Source organism: Sinohyriopsis cumingii, chromosome 16, assembly GCF_028554795.1.
Source record: "Sinohyriopsis cumingii isolate HCF-2022 chromosome 16, ASM2855479v2, whole genome shotgun sequence".
Classification (NCBI taxonomy): domain Eukaryota; kingdom Metazoa; phylum Mollusca; class Bivalvia; order Unionida; family Unionidae; genus Sinohyriopsis; species Sinohyriopsis cumingii.
In genome coordinates, this window is record NC_142976.1 from 6,388,654 (window position 1) to 6,404,815 (window position 16,162).

Genomic DNA, 16,162 nt, shown 5'->3' on the forward strand with positions numbered 1-16,162 from the left:
TCTGATTATGGACTGGATTTGTATGTGACAATTCAACATGAAATACATCAGATTGGAGAAGTGTGTTGACATCTGCAAATGTGTTTCTTTTTTTGTCACAAAATGTTTGAAATCATAATGTGTGAAAAATATGAAGTCTTTCCATTGCAATTATCAAAAAGACGCTATGGAATTTAATGATTATTTCTTTGTGAGTGCAATATGAAGGTGTGCAATATCGTAAAATACTGAAGGATTCTAACAATGTAAAGTTAATGGAGAAAAAAAATGAACATATGGAATGTATGCTATATTCTAAACTAAATACACAAGCAGAGATTCATCATTACACAACAACATTATTAATGCGCACATAACTCTGCCCAGATAAATTTGAACAAAGTCACATGCTAGACATAACTTTTGAATGAAAATGGTGCTTTTGTCCACTTAAAATTGAAATTTGGCATCATATTGTGAATGGATGTGCATTACAACTTTTCCATTTGATCTGGAATGAATAGATTTTGGTATTTTTTCGATCTATGAAATTTCGTTCTTATGGACCAGATTCATCTGTGCAAATTGTACGTGAAATACAACAGACTGAAGCAGCGAAGGAGAAGCCTGTTGACACAAGCAAGTGTTTTCTGTTCTGTCATACTTAGAGTACCACGATCAGAGCACACCTCCCCACTGCTCTGTTCCATACACTGGCTATCCATTCAATCCAGAATCAAACACAAAATTTGTTCTCTGTGCTACATTTCACTGTCAGACTCTAGTCCAACATACCTATCCGATCTCACGCAAGTATGAAAACAAAGTCATATGGACAGCCTTCATTTGCATACCAGGGCCCAGCAATGTGGAATGAATTGCCCACTGAACTTAGACACAAAGACACAGTGATCACATTCAAGAGGGCTCTCAAAACTCACTTATTTCGACAGCAAGAACAAACTTAAAGACCTAACAATGTTTCCTACCTGAAATATTCTCAGCATGTTTTTTATTTTTTTAATGTTTTTCTAATTTCATGTTGTTTGCTTCTGTAATAATATCATTATGTTTCTTATCTTATAGGTGTTGTCTAAAGTTGTAAAGCACTTAGAGCTTCTAAAGATTAGGCACTATACAAAGTCCTCATTATTATTATTATTATTATTATTGACTATTTGAAATCATAATGTGGGGAAAATATAAAGTCTTTCAATTGAAATTATCAAAAAGATGCTATGGAATTTGATGTTTATTTCATTTTAAGTGCAGTAAGGAGGATGTAATTGCACTTGGAATATAGTCGAAATTACAGTACAATTTCGAAATGTGTAATCAGGCTTGAGAACTCATGACATGGTTCATATTTCGGATTTGCAGAACGAAGAAAGTACATTTTGAGGAAATTTAGGATGTAAAACTAAGTATATTTGTTGCCATTCTTATTACCAGCTAAAGGAGATAGTTTATGCCTTGTAACTTGCATGTTATTTGTAGGTACCCAGCAATTTTATGAAATCTGGCATCTATCGCCAAAATGTAAAACACTATCAAAAAAGTTAATGCGGAATGCAGCAAAGCAGCTGGTATATGTCAGTATACAAAATATCTGCTTTAGCTAATTTAGAAACAACTTTAATCAACCAAAACACAATGTGTCTGTTACACAAGTGTAAATGATTTGTTTACAAAGAAGTTCCTAATACACTATAGGAGACATGTGTCATGCACGTGAGTGCAATATGAAGGTGTGCAATATCGTAAAATACTGAATGATTCTGACAATGTAAAGTTAACGGAGAAAAAAAATGAGCATATAATAAAATATATTACATATAAAATTAACATTCATATAACAGCCACCACTATAATAAAGTCAGTCCCAAAGGTATTATCCTTTGCATAGGTTTTGCTATACTGCAAAATGCTCTGTCTGCAGTCACATCAATATGGATATAAGACATTCTGTTCTTTCCAGCAGTGATAGCTTACAGGTTTATTCTGGACAATGACTTATTTATTTGTTACAATGTTTGTACTGTTATCAAACTGAAATAAAACATTGTTGTACAACAAAAAGAAAGTATCAGAAAGTATTTTTGTTCAGTTTCACAATTCATTAAAAATCGGCATAAATTCAAATTCCATCAAAGTCTGCAAAAGTAACTTCAGTTCTAGAACTTGCACAAAAATCTACAAGTTTGGTCACTGATGGGAAATTAATCTGTTTATACAAAAACATATACCAATTTGTAGACAGATATAATTTTTAAAAAAATAATTTCATGGATAAAAGACACAAGCTTGATGAGCAAGGATTTAACAGTTCCACCATGTCAATCAAACTTACCACCATTTTATCTCATTACAAATGACCAATACAAAGGCTGTTACTTGGTGTGACTGCTGAGTCTTGCAAAAAAGAGGTAAATGTGGATGTAGAAACTGGCATTAGGTCCCCCAAAGTAGAGAATACATAGTAATTACAAGCATTGTCAAGTAAATTCCATTAATTGGACTTGGGTCAAATTTAAGTTTATTTTTATTGACAGTACTACTTCACTAAATCTTTATAGCTTTTGTAAAATTAGCTAAGATTTTTGTATGCAAACGATAATGGACAGAGAAAATAGTGGAACTATTAATAACAATGACTGATATATTGTTAAAAGTTAAAACAATAATGGTGACAAGAATATTTATGCTACTAAATTACTATCTAATAGGAATACATAGGTACAAGAGAACTGCAACACCAACTATTATTCTTCAAGAATAATACAGATCTTCTTTCATGATTAATCATACCATTAAAAAGAATGCTGTCAAATTTGCTCTACCAGCCACCTTTAGAATATGGCTTTATTTGCTTTCTACAATACAATTTACATAAAATTAACCTCTATGTAACAGCCACCTCTATATTCCAGCTAGTTTTTGCCAGTCTCATAGATGATACAGTTGTCAATTTGTCACAAATATTTCATAAATTGCTTGCTGTCAATCTTGTATGTCATAAAGACCTTGACAATGACCTTTTAATTCCTAAATTGTGAGATTTCTTTGCTTGGTGAAGGTTACTAAACAAAAGAAAATCTGAGGTTATTAACAGCATTCATTCCTGTTGGGTCCTTTTACGGGGTACACAAGTTACAAACAATAACATCCAACACAAAGTATATTCCCAGCCAATGTTTAATGTTCACCCAAGCTAGGGTGCAAGACGACTGCTCTTTACAGAGAACAAATTGGTAGTTTTACACCAGGGCAATAGTTTATCAAAACAACAGTGATGACTAAATACAGACTCCAACTAATATGGGTCAGAATCTTTATCAGTATCAGATGTGAACTAGGTAAAATTTGTTTCTAACATTACCATATCTGACTGCTTAAAATTCTTTAAACTAAAACTACCATAGACACCAATGTCTCTTGTCTTAATGATAATCAATATTTATACAATAAATTCGAAGGAAATGTTAAGCATTAATATGACGGCAATAGGCCCAAGATGTCTCACCTGGCTTAGACAGTTCCAAACAGTATCTTTGTCTAACAGTAAAATGCAACTGGTCAAGAGATTTTGGTTATTAGGATGCCTAAATTTTCTAAAGTTCTGCTGATCAATTATGAAAACAATTATTTGAAGGTTTCTCCATTTTGCATACTTACATCCATATTTGACGACTGATCAACACAGTCATATTTCCCAATGAATATGTTACACAAACATTTACTCTACTGACTGTTTTTCATCAAAGATGCGCTTGTCTATGTAAATGTTCACAGGCAATGACATGAAGAATCCTTTCAGACATTATTCAGTGGTGTAATCAGTTTGGTTTTATATGAATGTGGTGCTATGCCCCCATAAAACAGTCAACAGAAATTTAAATATTCCCCAAGTATTTTCTATGATTGTATGACAGTTGTCCCAGTAAAATAGGGTAATTGGTAATAAGCATGTGTTGCACCTGATCAAGGTCGGCCTGTTGAGCCATTGTACAATGCAATTATATTTTTAATACAAGAACTATAATAGACCCTCGATGTTATCAACATGACAAATTAATTGAAGTGGAACAATAACTGCAAAATGAAATGAACAGGAGAACCACACTGCAAATGGCACAATGTACAAATACCCCATATTTAATAGTGCTTCTATGGTACTAGCTGGGCAATGTTGACTCTGGAGATTATTGACCAGTAAGTCTAACTTTGGTCAAGGTACCTATGTAGAACTAAAGCTAAAATTATGCACAAAAACATATTTCTTCTCTCCTTAAGTGACCCCAACCTTGTGACCCCAAAACTATAATGCTTCTTTCTTAACCAACATGCAAGACATCTACAAACTTTGGTGAAGATACATATTTGAGAGCTGAAATTTTTTGTGCATATTTCTTTTTTCAGTCACTGTAACTTTGACTTAGACTCCAAAACTTAAAGACTTCCTCCTTACTCCAAGTGCAAGCCATCCACTAAATCTGGTCTTGTTATTTGATGTAGAACTGTCTTTGTGTGGACACCCATTTTCCTTCTTAAAATGTGACAATGACCTTTGACCATTTGATGCAAAATCAGTTGACATTTTCCTAGTTCCAATTGTATGCCATCAATAAGTGTGGTCCAAGTATGTGATGTAGAACTAATGCTATTCTGCAGAAAAAAAATTCTTCTTTGAATCACAATTACCATTAAATTTGTCCTTTTGACCCCAAAAGTAAAGTTTCTTTATGCCAGTTGCAAGCAACCCACAAAATTCAGTCAAGGTAAGTTATACAGAACTTCTGTTATTAAGCAGAAACCATTTTCTCCTTGTAGTCAGTAATCCTGATGTTTAAACATTTGAACAAAATTAACAGACTTTTTCCTTACCCAAAGTGCAATGTATATGATGCAGAATTAATGTCGTTTTGCAGAAATAATTCTTTCTTTAATCATAGTGACTTTGACCCCAAACAAAACGACTGCTTCCTTATCAACACAGATATGATAGATGATGGAGAACTCGTGTTATTGAGTGGAAATAATTTTTCTTTTGCCAATCACAATGACCTTGACTCCAAATCAACAGTGTTCTTTCTTACCCTAAGCACAAGCCATCTATAATGTTTTTGCAACTGTGTATTTTGGAGAACTTTAGTTATCATTCAGAAACAAAGTAGGTAACAGACAGACCAATGGACAGCATCATAACAATATACTCCACATTATGGTGGTGGCATGTGCTGAAGAATGAAATAAGTGTGTTGCAAGTTAAAATCTCAAAACAGTCCATATGCAGCATCATTAACATAGTATCATTTCAACACATTTACAACATTAAATCACCTAAATTCCATACAATTTAACAGTATCACCCACATTTAACATTTCATCAATTTATAGTATCAATTACGTTATACTGTGGTAAATGCTATGGTTCTGAAAGTTAGTATTTTCAATTTTGGTAACTACAATTCCCTTATCAGAAAAATATGTTGTTTTATATTTAACCTTATGCATATTCTGTTTAATTCCTTGCCATATTGTTCACGTACAGGCACAATTTTCAAGATGGTGCAAAAGAACAACTTAATGGCCATGTGAGTGCAACTGTATTTGCAATTCATAAGGAATAGTATCATCATGGCAATAATGTAACTTATGAAGAATATACAGCAGTGTTAATAGACTGGTACATTATACATTTCATCAATATTGTGTTATGCTGTACATTTCACCACTTTCACAGCATTACTCACACTGTTGTTTCAATTAACAGTACTAATAACAATGTACATGTTATTAATTTACTGGATCACTTATCATCGTGCATGCTACTTATTTATAATATCACTTATTCATTCACGGCAATAAATAGCTTCTCTTATGAAAAATATAGTGTTACTAGACTGGTACAGTGTACATTTCATCAACATGGTGTTACACTGTACATGTCATCACTTTTTTACATTACTCATACTGTGTTTAATATAAGAACAGTATCAATAACATTGTATATGTTATCCATTTACAGGGCTACTTATCACACATGTCCATGTCCATTTACAGTGTCACTTTCACTAATTGTACATGTTATACATTTACAGTATCACATACCACTCACACTGTACATTTTCAGTAGCATTCACCATGTATACATATAGTGAACAACTTGAATGTACAGCATTATTCACTGTGCATTTCATAATTTTACATCACTAACTGTATAGTGGATTAATTTGCAGTATGACTTTCACTTTACATTTTGTTAGTTTACAGCAATATCATTCACAATTTGCATTCAATTAATTTACAATAACACATACCATATAAATTCTAATGAGTTCATGGTGTCACTCAGAAAATACATATTATTAATATCACTTTATAGATTCATTTCTTTAAAGCATTACTTATTATGTACATTCACACTGATTGCTTTACAGTTTTTGCCTTAAGCAACTGAATAACAGAGTGTTCACATATTCACCCCCAAATGAAATAACAACCTAGTCTATCCAAACTTCTATATACAAAATCAATTAATCAAATAGGTAACAGTAGTAAAATTCCTAGGAATGTTCTTTGACAACCACCTCACATGGAAACAGCACAATGAACAACTCACCCAGAATAATTGTAACAAAGATCTCAATTTACTCAGGAACATTACAGGGACTGACTGGGGATCCAACCAGGAAACCCTCCTCACGATATATAAAAGCCTAATTAGATCAAAACTGGATTACGTTTGCCAAGCATATAACTTGGATAAGCAGATTGTACTACAAAAACTTGACACTATCCAGAGAAAAGCCTTGCTATTATGCACAGGAACACTCCCCTCAACATCATCTGAAGAACTACAAACACTAACAGGAGAACTACCCTTAAAATTACGTAGGCAAGAACTGCTCCTCTGATACTCCATTCGATTAGATACCCACCCAGACAACCATCCCACCAAAATAGCTATGAATAAGTGTAAAGTTGTCTTCAAACCCAAAATCATACCTATCACACCAAGTGGCAAAGTAATCCTTCAGCTAAGAGAAAAGATACCTCTACTGAAAAAACAGGTAACAAACAATACAGACCAGAACAAATCACCATGGTTACAAAAACCACCAAGGATTAACACTGAAGCTACCAAATTAGGCAATAAAGAAGGACAAGAAAACTTACTAAAACCTGTACTGGTAAACGAAATCAACCAAAAATACCCGGACTATGTTAAAATATATACCGATGGATCAAAAATAAACAATCCACCAAGAACAGCAGCAGCAATAGTCATCCCTGAATTCAATATACAAATGGGATCCAGATTACTTGACTATTGCTCCATTTACACCACTGAATTCTGGGCTATACTTGAATTGCTACAATGGATCAAAGACAACCAAATACCTAAAGCAGTCATTATAAGCGATTCCCTAAGCGTTATCAAATTGATCCAAAATCGCAATACACACTCTAGGGAACAATTCCTCGACAGAGCATGCCAATTAATCGACGATATCACCACAGCACATCAATTAGTCGAGCTCATGTGGATACCGTCGCACACTGGAATCTCTGGCAACGAAACAGCAGACAAAGTTGCAAAAACCAAACTAGGAGATCAAAACTCTATCAAGCTTAACTATAGCTCTACAGAACCAATAAGCTTCGCACAAACATATATAGACCAAAAATGGCAAGATTTTTGGAACTCCTCCACAAAAGGTAAAAAGCACCATGAAACTGAAAAAAACGTAGATAGGAACATACAGCTACCTAAGGGTACCTATTTAGAACAGAAAACCATAAACAGGATAATAACTGGAAAAACTAAACTAGCAAGCAGTTTTGGAAGGTTTATAGGACCCAAACCAGCAACCATTAACTGCTTTAACTGCCACACCACCAAAGATCTACACCACATATTCAATATATGCGCAAAATATCAACCCGCTCGGAAAATATTAATCAAAAACCAAAAAGAGACTGGATCACCACACACATACCCAGAGTTACTTATGGACTCAAATAAAAATAAACAATCAGCATATAAAAATATAAATCAATTCATAGACTCAGCAGGACTTAGGAACAAAATATAATTACTATTCCCACAAAACCAAAAGACCCAGTAACTAGCTAAATAAATTTAGAAGCCACCACATAAAAAACCATAATATATCATTCAATTTTATAAAAGTATTAATAAATAATTCACTTACGAAGCACCTATAAAAAAACTAAGAAAACCACAAAATCGGATGTCCTAGATGTCCTTAACAAACCGTGTAATCGGCTAGGACTCCGGTCTCTTGCTAAGTAAAGTATAAATAACATTCAATCTCTAAAAACATCAATTAATAAATAACTTAAAGAGGTAATATCTAAAAACTTATAAATAACATAACGTAGGAAACACACCCTAAACACCTCAACTAGTAATACCATAATAACCTTGAAAATCTCTCTTCATACATGATATCTACTAAGAACCTCTATAAACAGCATAGAACATCCCCCCTCCATTTAGAACATTTTGAAGAAGAAAAAAAAAAATCTCTAAAAAAACAAAAAAACAACAGGCAAATGCAACAAGAAACCAGCGATGTAAAGCAAGCAGGACCATTCCCGAGCTCTTCTTCCCACTAATGACAGCCCACCATTCAACTGTAGGGACTTTTATGGACCCACAGATTGAGGCCAAACTATCAGGGTTCCTTGAATCCATAAAAGCCTGGGGGAGGTGGCACCATTCCCTTCCCCAGGAACAACTAGCAGGCTGCGGTGCAGTCAGAAAAAAGTGGCACATGCACAATTGTGCGAACGCTACTATAATTAAACTCAACAACAACAACAGTGTTCTTGAATAAAGGAATTCAGTTAAAGCATGGAACAAAATATATCTGTTGCCAACATCTGAACCTAAATGTTTTTATGAGGTCTTCCATTTTTGAGTACTTCTGCAATCAACTGTTTTGAAAATGTAAGTAACTCTTAATGAATGTACATACAACATTACCTGGACACTGTATACATAGATTTCTGTAGCACCTGGATCAAACAAATGTTACTTTGCTATTGAGGGACATGTGTCAATTGCTAAAACTGAAAAATCATCATATAAATTGAATTTCAGCACTTCTTTCTGTTTCTTCTCCAGAATTTGAGTTGGAATGTGTTGTATTATATTCAAGATTTCTCCAAGGAATTTCCTGAACTCTCTGAGCTGTGTAGATGACGATTTCTTTATAATTTCTTTTATCTGGCTCTCTGCCTTGCTTTTGTGTTCAATGGATATCTCTACATCATTCTAAAAATGAAAACAAGAATGGTGTTTGCAAAATCAGGATATGCTCATGTGACAAACCCTTCCATAGCTATCAAAAGCATCATTCATCTGCAGTAAGGAAATTAAGCAAATATTTTAAGTACTGCTGAAGATCTGGATTATATATATATAATATAATATATATATAAAAAGTTCAAAACACAGCTGCTCGGATCATACTTAGAGTACCATGATCAGAGCACACCTCCCCACTGCTCTGTACCCTACACTGGCCATCCATTTGATCCATAATCAAACAAAAATTGTTCTCTGTGCTACATTTCACTGTCGGACTCTAGTCCAACATACCTATCCGACCTCACCCATGTGTACACACCAGCAAGATACTTACACTCCTCTTCTGACAATCGTATACTCATTATTCCCACTATGAAAACAAAGTCATATGGACAGCGTTCTTTTGCATACCAGAGCCTAGCAGCATGGAATGAATTGGCCACTGAACTTAGACACAAAGACACAGTGATCTCATTCAAGTGTGCTCTCAAAATGCACTTATTTATACTGCAAGAACAAACTTAAAGACCTAATAATGTTTCCTACCTTAAATATTCTCAGTACATGTATTTTATTTTTTTAAATTTTTTTTATGTTTTCCAATTTCATGGTGTTTGTTTGTGTAATCATATCATTATATATGTTTTTATCTTATAGGTGTTGTCTAATGTTGTAAAGCGCTTAGAGCTTCTAAAGATTAGGCGCTATAAAAAGTCCTCATTATTATTATTGTATATATATATATATATATATATATATATATATATATATATATATATATATATATATATATATATATATATATATATATAATTAAGTATTCTCATGAAGCAGCAGGGACGTCACCTCACTTGTTCATGTTCAGAGGATGGAACATGAGACTTTTTCACCCTTTCTGCAAGGATGAAAGAGGTCTTGAAATAAATCCAGACATAAAAAAGTGGTTCATGTCTGCCTCTTTTCTAACCAGAGTACTGTGAGTGGTATATTATATGTCTAACCAGAGAACTGTGAGTGGTATATTATGTTCTTGCTGCATTTAATATTCTTCTATGCTGGATCTAAAAGAACTGAAGTTTCTGTGCAGAAACCATTTATTTTTCATTAGGTTTGTCATGATCATGACCTCTAGACCCAGAAAATACAGATTTCTTTATTACCCTGAGTGCAACCCATCCACAAAGTTTGTTCAAGGAACTTAATATAGAATAAAAGTTATTATGAAAAACTTACATTTCTTTAAGTGACAATGATCTGTGATTTTTTACTTTTTATTACCTGAAAATTAAGAGAACTTTTCAATATTTTAAGTGCAATGAAATTGTGGTCTTTGGTAATTTGTCTTGAATAAATGACAAAAAAACATCTTTCTTCCTTCAGTTACATTAACCTTGACCTTAGACCTTTTGAGCCCCAAATCATGACCTTAGACTATGTCTGAATCAAAGTTTGTCTCCTAAACAATTTTTAGAACAACAATGCCACTTCACCACTATATGGCAAAGTAAAACTCATAAAGAGAAAGAAGCCACAATTCATGGTTCTCAGTGAGAACTAGCCCATTTGTTACTGTCATTTCCCATAAGTTTCGGTGAGCTCATTGCAGACATAGTGTTAAGTGCATCTCATCAGCATATTATGAAGGAATAATAATAATAATAATAATAATAATAATGATAATAATAATAATGTGGACTTATCTGTAACCTATTTCAGTGTTTAATAAACCATTTAGTAGAATAATGGTAGATTGTGTCAGCCCTTTACCCAAGACCAAGTTAGGCAACGAATACTTGTTGACAATTATGTGTGTGTCCATAAGTTTTCTAAAAGCTATTCCTTTGGAATATTAAAAGTACAACCTTAGTAGAAGTTTACGTGTAATTTTTTTAAACACATTTTAGCCTTTAGAGAAATACAGGAAAAGAAAGACAAAGCTTTATGTTTCATTTGTTGTTGCTTCCTGCAGTTTTGGAATCGGAGATTATTTTCAGAACAGGTATTTTGGTTCTTATATAAGTGACTTAAAATTAAAGATGCCAATGGGTATCTGGTTACTTGGGTACCCGCCCATTGATAATAACCCAGGCAATAAAATGAGCCATAGGGTACCTGTTTACCATATACAAGTTTTCTGCCAGTGCTTGTAAAGGCAGTACTGACTTTGTATTCAAGTTGGACTGAGCTGCGAATACATGTACTTTTACAGTGCCAAGCAGAGGTCTGTCTGTTCCAGTAAAATAAATGACCTGAATCCTTTGTTTTCCTATGTGACAACTCTTTGATTGAGCTGCCAGTATGGTAGAGTGGCAAGTAACAGGCTGGTTATTTGATCTTGCCTCACAACTGATATGTTCAGTTGCAACCTTGAACAGATTTCACAAATTTTATGATTCAAGTGTTTAACTTTTAAAACTCAAGCTCAGTCTCTAAATAAGCATCCACATATGACAGTGAGGCCAAGGAAAGGGAGTCAGATGATATTTATGATAATTAGACTACAACGATTACTAGACAACTGAGGAGGATTTCAGAACTTTATCAGATAATGAGGATGACTTCTTTGACTTTGTACCAGATGACATTAGGTAGTGATATTTATAGGATACTGTGAATTTTTAAAAAAATGTTGATTTAACGTCAGGTTTGTACACATTTAATTTTCCTTTGATTGGGTACCCGGGTAACTGATTGTTAGGATCAACAAGTACCCGGTAGAAGTTTTCTAGAATTTTAACATCTTTATTTAAGATACATTCATACTCCTGGGTGGCAAGAAAGGAATAATTTTGTTATAGTAATATTTTACGAGAATGCAGAGATAGCCATGTAAATGATTAAATTAATTCAGTGGTACCTGTCCCCCACACACTGAGGATTTATATTAAAATTAGATAGTGATGGTTTTAAAGTGACCAATCGTTGCAATTCTGAAATTTCTGGGGCCAATCTGGATCAAAAGCTTTCACATCTGCTGCCATAAGTGATGAACGAAACTGAAACAGCTACTAAAAGAATATGAACACTTATTTCAAGATATTCCAACATGAACAAAAAAGATCTTCCACTACATTGAAATTGTAAATTCTACACCTGTAAAACAACATCCTTATGGGATGAATCCTATCAAACAAGACTATTTGAAGAAAAAAGTCCAGTTTTTGCTGGAGAATGACTTATTGAACCAAGTATAATTGACTGGAGTTCTCCTTGTATTTGAGTGCTGAAACCAGATAAGACTTTCTGTATGTGTATTGATTACAAAAATGTAAACGGTGTCACTAAGACAGATTCATTTTCAATCCCCAGAATCAATGACTGTATTGACAGGCAGGCCTGGCCCTAGGCCAAGGTGAATGAGACAACTGCCTTGGGGGCCCTGCGCTTCTTCCCAATGCAATTTTTTGGCTTGGGGCCCCACGCTCATTGCTTCCTACCTTGGGCCCCCACATGCTGCCTTGGGCTCAGCATATCCTAGGACCGGGCCTGTTGATAGGATTGGAAATATCAAACATATTACCAAGTCTGACCTTTTGAAGGGATTCTGGCAAATTCCACTTACGAAGAGAACAAAGAAAATTTCAGCATTTGTGACTCCAGACAAACTTTATCAATACAGTCATTCCATTTGGGATGAAGGTTCTTACCAAGGTACTTTGCTGAATACGATAACATATGGTATATTTTTGTACACATGACATTTGATCCACTCCCAGGTACTCCAGGCATAGGACCCAATAATGACACTCCTCTTGCAAAGCATTACCATAAGGGAAACAGAACTACAAAGTTTGGATGATTTCATCCATGGGATTAAAAGGTGATGTGGTAATGGCCTGATGGGCTGACTGAGGGTATCTTAATATACCCAACACTTCTTTTAAAACAGCATGGGGATAAAATGATTCAAATAATGAATATAAAACCAACCTCTTATTTAAAAAAAACATGACGCTCCATTTTAACAGTGATTCTCCAAAGTTGGAGAAATAACGTTCCTAATCAGATGCCCAGCTCTTGTTCTCACAGTAAGCCAGCAGGCAGTAAGAGAACAAAATTAAAGAATAAAAAGTAGACATTATAGCAAATCCATACTAACAAACTATTAAACTGTTTGCAAACAAAATTAAAAATACAACTCCATTAGTGGATGCCTTCATGTGGATTATTAATATGCTAAAGGGGCTGAACAGATCATGCCCAAAAGTGATCTGCTGTCCAAGTGTAAGATTGTTTACAGATATCTATTTAATCTTGAGAAATCAGAATGAAAGTGGATTTGAGACAGAAAAACATCCTGTCAACAGTTTTACTGATGTGTCCATAAGCACATTAAAGAGAAAATAAGATACGATCTGGACAACCTTAATAGGGAAAACATGGGTATGCAACCATTATAAGTAATGCAGGGATGTGGATAAATTACAAGTCAGTCTACAATGTGCACAATGCACCCCACCCACAAAGATATGGATAACTTGTTCAGCACCTTGGTAGAGATGGGTTAAAATCCTATGCACTACTTATCTTTAATGGTAGACATCTGAAAAATCTGTCATATCTAAATGCAGGGAGAGGGACATACTTCTGGTAGATGAGATAACATTGACTAGAGTGATCTAACTTGGTGGATTAAGTACTAATTTTAGTAATGAGTTTTCTAAGGTTAAATCTGTAAAAGGACTGAAATTTTACTAACAAAACACTGTCTATATTTTTTCTCAATTACAAATAAGATAAGTTCTCAAAAAATTATTTCAACTAAATTGGATTTTTTATTATAAGCCAATAGCCCCCCTCTCCAACTCATATACACTCTTATCTTCCTTTGGGAGATGGAACAGCCTAATATAAATCATAAAGTGTATGGTTCTGATGCTGATACTGGTGCAGGTAAAAATAAAAGTTAGTACATGTATATTGTATATAACGTGCAATATACTTGTTACAATGTGTATATTAATTTTAAGAGAAATGAAACTACAGTGACAAAAAAATTTCTGAACCACACAAATGTCATGTAATTAGAATACTGACTTTTTATTTTTTTAATTATATGCCAAAGAGACCTAAATCATGAAAAAGTCTAATTAAAAGTGGTTTTTTATGAGTTTAAAAAAAGTAATTAAATAGCATTTTAAGATACCAGCAGTGCTTTGACTACATTTAAAAGAGCAATTTGTACATTGTTATTATTAATATTATTATAGAAGAGAGAAAGAATTATATACATATGCATGCAGAATCTAAGCAATATTGAAAATATTCAGGTGAAAATAAAAAAATTTTACCAGATCAATGACCTTCTTCCTATTCACAAATATAAATCAATGATAAATACATAAAAAATATAAATAATATTATATAATAATGGCTGATGTTGCTTATCTTAATTTTGAAATTAAGATTTTTAATCAAGAAATTATTTTAATAATAATAATTTATATAGTCATCAGATTTTAAAATTCCTGTCATGCTAAATGCCATCCAAATACAATTTAAACATATTTCATAAAGACTCTTCTGTTCGTATTGCACTATTATGGAACATTTGACATAAATGGATAAAACTCTATAATCTATTTATATGACATATTTCTCATTTAGAGTTTTGTCACTTTTGTATCCCTTAATATCAGCTGAAACTGAAAGTGGTATCCATCTTGCATTGTAATTATTGTATAAATGCACAGACTATCTCTTAAGCTGCAGCCTCCTCATCAAAACCTTGAACCTGATCATGTACATTAGGATTCTCCATTATGTAAAACAGCACGACTTCAACATTGCACTCACCCTTGATGACTTTATTTTTACAAATTACAGACGTTTGCATTTACAGATAATAGAATATTTTGAAATTGTGAAGCTTGAAGGGATTAAATATATCTCAGTGAGACTGTAATAACATTATGTAAATATGTTTGGAGTTAGTAGACTGGGTATGATTCATAATAAATAGAAAACTGATAAAAGTTGTAATATATTCTGCTAGTCCAGTATTTTGACTTAGCTAAACAGAAAGGACAAAAACTCCTCTGCATCTACCAGCAAATACACCTGACAAGTGTGTTTTCTTTACACACAACCTGAAAATATCATTGCTGGTGAACAAAAGTAACGTCAACTATTGAAATAGTAACCTATTCTATCTTTCGTCAAAGTTGCTTCAGAAGAGGTTCCTACTGTTGCAATGTACATATCAATGAATATATTCTACATACCAAATATCCAACATAAATATGATTCATGAGTATGAAAAAGTCAAATTTTAAGTATAATCTATCAATTTTAAAGCAATTTTGAAGCTTTTGTACAAGTCAATAAGGTAAGGTATGGTGTTCACCTGTATCCTCATTATAAAACTCAGTTTAGAAAACAGTTTCTTACCTGAGTGATTTTTAAATAATCTGGACAAAAAAATTCTCCATGCTCTGAAATCATGCTTTTATTAATTGTGTTCAGCTTAACAGGCCCATTACAAAGTCCATTCACATGTTCCCGTACTCGTGCCTCAAGTTCAAAATTACTGTGCCAGGCTTCATAGAGGTGGACTATGTCTTCCAGTTCATTATCCTTCTCCCTGCCATATTTTGGGTAAATAGCTATCAGACAGCTGAATGTCTGGATGCAGCTTGTATCAGAAAACAGAATATCAACTGAAGCTATCCTGACGTAGCTTTGATAAAACAGCAGTATATCACAGTCCACTTTTTCATCAACTGAAACAAAATGGTTTGAAAACTACAGTCCATTATCATGAACCATTTTGTGGGTAATAAGCACTCTATTTAATTTATTCTTGGGAAGTTTTATGTTGCTAGTTCTCTATTTCTCTAA